A 7,682-nucleotide genomic window follows, 5' to 3' on the forward strand; every position below is an offset into this window, starting at 1 on the left:
CTATGACTAAATATGCATAAAATTCCAGGAAGTAAAACAAACGAACAAACCAGTCAATTCCGTCTGCATTTCACATTTTGTCACTTTCATTCCATTGTCCGCTCATTGATGGAATATGGTCCCCCCCCCCCCGTTCCCTGAAGTTGTGCAAATTCACACTTGGGCAAATTTGCAAATCCTCCCAAATGTACAAGTTCCCCCCGAATGTGGAACCCTCCCAAGTGCATTTTTGTGCTTTAGGCTGTGGGGAAATGCACAGTTTCAGCTGGTGATTTTTAAATACTACGTATTTTTCTATGACTAAATTTGCATAAAATTCCAGGAAGTTTTTTTTAAAGAAAAGTCTGTAAATCTGCAGAATTTGTGAAACTTGGGAAAAGCCTGTCCACTGCAGAATCTGTGAGTCAGATTCATAGAAATTCTAAATGATTTGCTTTACATTGCAGATTTCTCCAACATCTCTACTTTCAACTCACACCTTCGGAGGGCAGTTCGCACTTCGTACAAAAAATTAAAGGGGTGTCATTCAAGATCCAGATGAGTCACAGTTAAGGATGTAAAAAGTCTTGCCTTAAAGCTTAAACCAGGGGTGGGCAACATGGAGGCCTTTTTTGTGGCCCCCTCCACCCCAAAAGTTGTGGCTGCTGAATTAATACTGAATTTCAGCAGTGTGGCAGAAGCAAAAAGCTGCATTTTTTGTCCTTATCTGGACAGAGAAAGCCTAGCTACCGTTATCCATGCTCTGATAACTTCTCGTGTGGATTACTGCAATGCGTTATATGTCGGGCTGCCTTACAGTCCAGAAACTTCAACTAGTCCAAAATAGGGCAGCAAGATTGCTTATGAGGATTGGCCAATGAGATCACATTAGGCGAGTACTTTTCCATCTGCACTCCATCTCCAGGCCCGATTCAAAGTGCTGGTATTAACATTCAAAGCCCTAAATGGCCAGGTTATCTGAAGGATCACCTCCTCCCATATGTGCCTGCCCAGACCCTAAGATTGTCTTCACCTGTCCTTCTCCGGGAGCCTCCACCAAAGGAAGTGAGCTGGGTGACTACTAAGAAGAGGGCCTTTTCTGCTGTGGCACCCTAGCTGTAGAATAAGCTTCCCAGAGAGGCTCGCCTGGTGCCTCTTTCTGGCTCCAGGTGAAGACCTTATTTTCCCAAGCATTTTAGTCTTTTAGCTCTGTTCTTTTAAAACTATTGTTATATTTTAAATCTCTGCATTGCTTCTAGGTTCTCTTTTGGTTTGTACTTTTCTAATATAGTTTTAAGCTTTTACATTTTGTGTTATATTTTATGGTGTATTTTTTGGTTTTAATTGTCGTGAACCACCCAGAGAGCTTCAGCTATTGGGCAGTATAGAAATGTAATTAATTAATTAATTAATACGTTTTTACTTTAAAACAAGGTGAGTAGGGAGAATTTCCCTTGTTTTAATGCAAAATCGTGCTCCCTCAGGACTTTCAAGAGTAAGATTGTACCTTAAAACGATGTGGCAATTTGGTGGTGGTGGTGCTGTGTGCACAGCTCCTGGTGGGTTCCAGGGTTGGAAACTGGCCTCTGTATCCTCTGAGGCTGACCACCCCTGACTTAAAACAGTGACTGGATCATTTCTGAATTCTGTCTGTGCAATGCCTCGACATGGTTGATGTAAAAATACTGGAGAGTAGAAAGGGTAGCTGTAGCAGTATGAAATGCAGGGGAAACAGCATGGGTCCAGGAGACTGATGAGGTATGATACAGGCCAGTGTAGGACAGTAATAGTCACAGAACTATAGAATTTTAGAGTTCTAAGGGAATGTGGAGGTGATGTAGACCTCTCATCTGTTGACAAAGTAGGCACCTTTCTCACAAGCTGTGTAGACGACAATAGGTTGTTCCTAGAGCCATAAATTTTTTCAGGCTGGTAGCACACTTTCCTCCATGGAGCGAGACCAAAGTGCAAAGCCTGAGGGCTGGATTTTATGGGTTTCTCCCTAGCTCAGGAGCTGACAGGCTGGCACACAGAAACACTCTTGTCGGGAGAAGGGGGAGTCCTCTTTCCCATGGGAAGTGAAACCTATCTCATTTTCTAAGAGCTGACATCATCTAGCTAGCATAAACAGCTTCAAGGTGAAGCTGCAGTTTAGCAGCCTGTGTGAAAGGCCCTCTCTCCTCATTAACTAAAGATGCCAGCTAGGCCAAACTACACAGGTCTCCGGGTAGCTGCCAACAGCATATAGGAATGCTGTGAAGTCCTCATCAACAGATTCACTCCACTGCATTCTGATCCTTAGCCCAGGAGGTGCAAATCAGGTGAGTTCTTTAAGAACAAGGATGTCTAAATCAGCAAAACATAAGCTCATCAAAGTTCTCTGAATTCCACCTCCAACATCATTCTGATTTGAGTCCATATCGAATTGTAAGCTTTGTTTTTCTTTTCTTTTCTCATGAAAATCAGTGCTTATTTCCCCAAATATATGCATCGATGGTGCACATTTCTGCAATGTACACGTTCTTCTCCCATTCATTATAGTGTATTTGTGAGCATTTTTCAAAAACTGGCATTTTTTCATGTGCATTTTTCAAATGTATGCATGCATGCTGCCAGACACATTTGGTTTTTATCTGTGAATCACACTGCAAGCTCTGAAGTGTATAGACTTTGACTGCAGATTGTATCCGAGTACCTGTTCAGTCCAGGAAGTGCAAACTGGGTAAAATCCTGATCAAAAATAAGCTGAAATAAATTTCTCATAGACCCCCTACTTAAGAAGTACTTACTTCTTACTTACTTACTTACTTACTTACTTTGTTGGAATGAAATCCTTAAGCATCTGTAGTGACACCGTGACTTACTGCTGCTCAGGGGAAGGGGAAATGCGGTGGCTGACAGAGGCAACTAGCTGGGAGACACACCAGAGAGCTTTGAAGCCACCTGCCCTAGAAATATGTCCCCACCATCCCAAAGGAGATGAAATATTTGCCCACACACTTTTACAGGATGTGAATAGGGCCACAGGTGATAGAGGCAAAGGCCTCTCTGCTGGACCTTTCTAAATTGCGGTGCTGGGGTTGAAACAGGGGCCACTGGTATCCAAAGGAGGTGCTCTACACTGAACTATGGCCCTTCCTCAAAATAACCCCATAGCATCATGGGGAAAACATTGAGTAAGTGCATTGGGATCAGTACACAACCAACATATCCACAGCACACTTAATGTTGTCACAATTAACAGAGCGGGGGAAACAGCCTTTGATCCAGCAACTTTGGGCATCTATTTTCCAGAGCATATTTTGCTTGGATTGGCCGTTTGGTGATTTCTAGGATGATCCCATCGCTGGAGGCCCTCAGAGATGTGCCACATCTTGCATCCCGAAGAGCACAGCTGCTTTATGCAGTGTCCGGGAGCCAGTGGGGAGGATGATGTGCATTTTCTGCATGACCTAGTGCCTGTCCTTATGGTCTCACCGCCGGCGAGAACAGACGTGTTCTGGCATCTCTCTTCCAAGGCCAATCCCTTCAGAAGAACTCATGAGTAGGAACTATGGCCTGAAGTTACTCTCTCACCCCGGGTTGTGATATCTCTTTCCGCTTCACCCGCCCCATGTTTGCACATCAGGCATCTATTCTTCTCTTCATCGTAAGGTTGCTTTCCCCTAGTCATGGGCTGCAGTACCTTTAACAGTGGCAGAGATCTGAACAGCTGCAATTATGTTAGGCATGGAGATGGGGTGGGGAGAGTCACTTCTCAAATTTTGGACCACTGTGCAGAGTTAATCTTTAATTTTTGTCCTTAAAAAAAATCTTTCAAAAAAAAAATCTCCGTTCCCTCTAAGCTTATTTGCAACCCTCACAGTAGCGGGGGGGGGGGGAGTGCATTTTCCCAGCGACAATATGTTGTTCCCTGATGTAATGCAGCGTATCTTGGGGTAGCCTCGTCTTGAACTGGCACTTCAGACCCATTCGCTTTACCGAAGACCTGCTTGTGGTGGAAGCGAAAGCTGCTAGAACGGGTTTGTTGGTATGGATCAACAAATCGGCCTGGATTTTTGGACTCTCCTTGGGGGGGGGGGGTGTGGGTTGCTACAGGGACTGTCCTTGTGTGTGGACACTTGTGTGTGTTGCTACAGGGACTGTCCTGATGACTGCCTGCACTCAGAATTTTCCACTACACCACTGGATGGGAAAGACAGACTGTTGTCTGCAGACAATACTGGGCAATGTGGACAAAAACGGTCTCACATGATATACAGAAGTTTCCTATGTTCCTCTTTGCCTACACAGTATGGGGGAGAGGGAGAGAACTTGTCATGTGTGTACACCTCTCTTGATGGCAGCCCTGTGCTGAGCATGACATGAACAGGATGGTGGGGAAGGGCTATCTCTGCTCAATTGCAGAGACCTAACAGCGCATGATTGTCCACCACCATCTTGAATGGCAGTGGACTCCTCCTAGAAAGGCTGCTGGAGGGCTATAACATCATGGTTGGGAAGAGGAGGAGGATCTGTCCCCTTAGCAGTTTGACCAAGGAAGGGCCACTCTCAAGATGTCTCTGTCCCTGCTTAAAGAAAATGTGCGGGAGGAGGGTTCTTCTGTGTCCCTCTACCCTTGCCCTCAGCCAACATGCAAGCAGGTATGTATGTTACAATCTTCTTTGCTGGCAGGTGATGCTCGGCATGGTGCTTGGGGAACAGGGAAGCAAAGTCATTACATCAGGGTCCATCTCCCATCAGCCCGCAGTGGTGAGGAAGGGGGAAGAGAGAATGCGGTATGTATCTGAGAGAGAGGGAGAGAGAGAGGGAGAGAAATGGGGTATCCAAGAGAGGGGGAAATGGGGGTCAGAGACAGAGGGGAATGTGTGTGTGTGTGTGTGTGTGTGAGAGAGAGAGAGAGAGAGAGAGAGAATGCAGCAGCCCTGCCCACTTCTGGCTTTGGCTCTGCCCATCCCTGTGTTCAGCTCCATCCCAGCCAGCATACACCCCCAAACAAATTACCCCCCTAGAGAATGTAGACCCCAACAGAAAAACGTTTGCCATGGGTATCCTATGAAACCATACCTCCCCCCCCCTCCACCAATGTTGGCCACAACTTTTTGTGGCTTCACATTCAGTGGTGGTGTAGTGTGAAAGAGGGTGATGTCTGTACAGAAGTACATGAGCAGTGGCTCCAGCACAGAAGTGGGATTCCTGATTGGCTAGGGTGTTCTGGTCATGTGGAGGAACCCTGGATGCATGGACCTACATGGGTCTAAGCCCCCTTTTACACAGCAGTGCTGGGGAAGTTTGATCAGTGGACAAGTCAGTGTCAGGTGCATGCTAGAGTATCCCTCTCTTCCCTCACACATGCACTGAATGCATTGGAGAGGGGTTTGTCTGCTCACCCCTTTGAAGTGATCCCTCCCTCTACTAAGTAAAAAATCAGACCCTTCAAAAATCCTCAACCTATTCTACCCAGTTGGGGTCACTAGATTCTCAGAGGCATACCCTGAGAAACAAAGGAAGGAAGGAAGGAAGGAAGGAAGGAAGGAAGGAAGGAAGGAAGGAAGGGGTGATATCTCTTCAGGCTAGCCCCCCTGAGATCTGGTAACCTCTTGCCATGAGGCTGCCATGAGTTAATTTGCAAAAAATAGAGAGCAAGAGACAAAATGCTACCCATGAAAACATCAACTACAAAAGGGAACTGCAAGAGTGATGCCCGGGATACCTTTAATCATTCATTTTCAGCTGCTAAGATACCTCCAGGGGGGCAGATTTCCAAGAAACCCCTGTTAAGTTGCAAAGACATAATATCTCACAAGGGAAGTGAAGGAATCAAACAAATTGTGTGTATGTGTGTAGGGAGACACCCCTAACCCCCGCACGCTGTACTTGCTTTGCACATGAATACTGATATGATTTAAAGTTTTAGCTAGGGATGTGCAAATCCCTCAGGCAGACTATGAGATCCAGTCCTTAGATTTCAGCAGGAAATCTGCCTGGACTGTTAGATTCTCTGGCCACTGACAGAACTGCTGCCATTATGATTTGGGCTTGTGATGTTTTTCACATGATCTGCTCACAGCCATGATGCATCAAGGGGTTGCATAGATTTGCAGGGAAATCCAGCCCATTTGGGGCCTGACAGATCCCCATAATGGACCTTCCTTGGCATTTGCGAGTCAAGCTGCATGATAATTCCCCAAACCAGGGATCTTTACCAGGATTCCTTTGCGCAAAATCGCAGGCCAATTTGTGCAAAATTGCAGTAATAAATAGTGCAATTTGCACAAAATTGCAGCTAAATCATCTAATTTGTGCAACTTAGACCATTTACAGCCACAATTTTGCATAAATTGCACTATATACAGCCGTGTTTTTGCACAAATGGCTATTTGCACAAATAAAAAATATGGAAAATCTGCCAGCTCGCCTGACTTGTTGCATGCTGAACTGGGCCAGCTGGTGGGAAAACAGAACAGAGTCCAGGAAGCCAAGCCAGTGAAAACTCATCGAGCTCCATCCCCCAAATGGATTTCTCTGGCATCCCTAATCATGATAGTCAGTGACAAAAGGCATGATGCAGTGCTAGGGATGTCAGAGGATTCTGCCACGGATCTCAGTGAGGCCAAATGCCAGTGCATTCGGCCCCCCCAAATCCATGGCGGAAAGAAGCCCCACCCCACCCCACCACCCTGCGAAAGGCGCACGAAATGGAGCACTTACCTGGTGCCATTCGTGCTGCTTTGCAAATGGCAGCCGCATCTGCGGCCGCCATTCGCTTCCCCATTTTTGCCGTGATAGGCTACGTAAATACTTGCATAGCCTATCACGGCTAATGCAGGGACGCCATTTGCGTCCCTGCGGAGGCCGTGATAGGCTACGTAAATATTTACATAGCCTACCACAGCAAAAAAACAAGAACACAAATGGCAGCCACCATAGCCACCGCCATTTGCATCCGCAGGCTCCGCACGCCTGCAAATGTACCCAGCCGGTGGCTCTGTGGAGTTGCCGTGGAGCGGAGCCGGCTGCATTAGGATTTTGGGGGGAGATGCAGAGCGCCTCCCCCCCACCGCGAATCACCCCTTTGAAAAGGTAAGTGAATTTTGCACATCCCTGTGCAGTGCAACTGCAAGCAAAGTCCAGATCCAAGCAACTTTCTTAGGGACTGAGCACCAATGAAGTAGCAACCATGGCAGCATAACTATGAAAGCATTGCATGCCTGTCCCCACTCTCCTCCTCTTCCTCCCCCTCTTTTCTTCCTCCCCACTGCTGTCCACTCCCCCTCCCCCAGCATCCACCCTCCACCTCCATTTCTCACCCTCCTGCAGCCACTCTCCTCTAATGTTGTGGACATGGCAAATTAGGAAATTTGCAGAAATCAGACTGAGAACTGGGACTGAGATGAATGCCAGCATGTGTTTGACAATCTGCGAGTATTTTCAGTGGATATGTGCTCACGCTTGCATTTGGGACTTCAAACAGGGCAGAGTCACATGCTTGGCAAGCAAAAACAAACTTCGCATACATCCCTAGTCACACTTGAAGGAAAGCCTTTGTAAGGAGCAGAGTTTTAAGAAGACGTCTGAATGTCACAACTTTGGGGCCTGTCTAATGTCAGTTGGTAAAGGATTCCAGAGGATGGGTGCTGCAACACTAAATGCTGTAGTGTAAGTGCTCCTGAGGCAAATCTTAGGATGATGTGACACCCTCA

The sequence above is a fragment of the Heloderma suspectum genome, chromosome Z (genome assembly GCF_057233095.1).
Source record: "Heloderma suspectum isolate Gila_16-S chromosome Z, 16-S_ref, whole genome shotgun sequence".
NCBI classification, from domain to species: domain Eukaryota; kingdom Metazoa; phylum Chordata; class Lepidosauria; order Squamata; family Helodermatidae; genus Heloderma; species Heloderma suspectum.